Here is a 1,841-nt window from a genome sequence, read left to right as displayed (position 1 = left end):
TGGCGCGGCGTGGCGCGGCGTGGCGCGGCGTGGCGCGGCGTGGCGCGGCGTGGCGCGGCGTGGCGCGGCGTGGCGCGGCGTGGCGCGGCGTGGTGCGGCGTGGCGGGGTGGGCCGTGCCGTGATGCCACAGTGATTGATTGTGAGCGCCGGAGACAGGGGAGAAGGGGCAGGGAGGTGGAGAAGAGGGGGGGGGGGTGAGAACTTTGGGGTGGCGCAGCAAAAGCGAACGACGACGAAAAGGGAGCGATATTGTTGAGAGTATTTTGGCAGCATATGACGATTCCCCCACCATACTACGCCATTCTATCAGGAAGAAGAAGGAGCACAATTTTTCGATCTTCTTTTATTATTATTTTTTCTGCACGCGCTGTCCTCCCCCGCGGCGCCAAGTCGCTGTGACACTAACACAAACACACATGCACGCACATCGCACAGCGTTAGGGTCCATATCGTGCAATGGCGATACCCTGCAGCTGATTTTAGCTTCACTCGGCGGATCAGGGGTAAGGAGCATTTTATGATAAACTTTATGTTAAAATATACGCAGCTGAAGGCTACAGGCAGGCGGGGGCGACGGCTGGGACATGCCTCGGCGAACATCGCAGCAAGCAGTCGTCTGTTGGAGGGCCTGCAGGGGCAGGGGCAGGGGCGGAACAAGGAACGGGGGAAGGCAACATTCGTTTCGAACGGACAAAGCGGTCGGAGATGTAAAGAAGGCCTGCCAATGGGAGGTCTGAGCCATCGTGAGGGGCACAGGGCACAGGTGCACAGGGATTGAGGGGCAAAGGCTCAAGGGCGCAGGGGTGCAGGATCGTGGGGGTGCAGGCAGGGGCTCAAGATCAAGAGCACATGCTCAGGTACAGGGGCACCTGGAGTGCAGGGTCACCTGGAGTGCAGGGTCACCTGGGGTACAGGGGCACCTGGGGTGCAGGGGCAGGGGGAAGAAGCGCAGAGGCGCAGGGGCGCAGGGTCTTAGGTGTGCGGGTACGAGTGCAGAATCGTGGGGGGCGCAAGAGCGCGGGGGCGCAAGAGCGCGGGGGCGCAAGAGCGCGGGGGCGCAAGAGCGCGGGGGCGCAAGAGCGCGGGGGCTGAAGAAAGAGCGCAGGGGTACAAGAGCTCTGAGGCGCAGGGGCTGATGGGTGCAGGGAAGCGGGGGAGCGGGGGCGCGGACGGGCGGGGCCGACGAGGGCTAATTGTCTTGTCAAAGTTCGGCGCGGCACCGCTGAAAGTGTTGCTAGAGGATGGGCATCGCTTTGGCACGAGCGCCGAGAGCGTCGAGAGCAGCACATGTCTCTGGCCGAAGTACAGTTTACACTTACCAACTTAGCGATCGCGAACGCGTTGAGACCGTTATGCCTCCACAGGCAGACGCACCTTACAATATACACTATAAAAAGTAAAGTGATACAAGCCATTCAACTGCAAACCTGTCGCAGGTCACAGGTGCTCAACGTTTGTGAAATGTCGTAAGTTTGAGTTTGCACACCTTCCGACTTGCAATTTTGTCAGACACCACAATGGTGTCCCAACTTGACACACTTGAAACTTTAAGTTCAAGTTCACAGGTTCACAGACATCAATTCACGGGCAAAATTACGTTGCTTTTAAATAACATTTTCACGTGGTCAATTCCAGCTCGGCGAGCCATAGATTCCCAATTCCTCTTGATTCTGTTCGGAGATCAAAGTCCAGGCGTAGCGTCTGGATCCTCCTCCTCCCTCCCTCTCGCTTGCTCGCTCTACCTTGTGTGTGCTCCCTGCCCCAGTGCTACACAAGGGAAGGGGGAGGCGGGGCGGGTCTGTGGGATTTGGGGAGGGGCTGCGCTTCTACGGCCCGAAGC

This window comes from Frankliniella occidentalis, unplaced genomic scaffold (assembly GCF_000697945.3).
Source record: "Frankliniella occidentalis isolate FOCC.00 unplaced genomic scaffold, Focc_3.1 Scaffold11, whole genome shotgun sequence".
NCBI classification, from domain to species: Eukaryota; Metazoa; Arthropoda; class Insecta; order Thysanoptera; family Thripidae; genus Frankliniella; species Frankliniella occidentalis.
The sequence above is the reverse complement of the archived record's forward strand: the minus strand, read 5'-3'. Positions refer to the sequence as shown.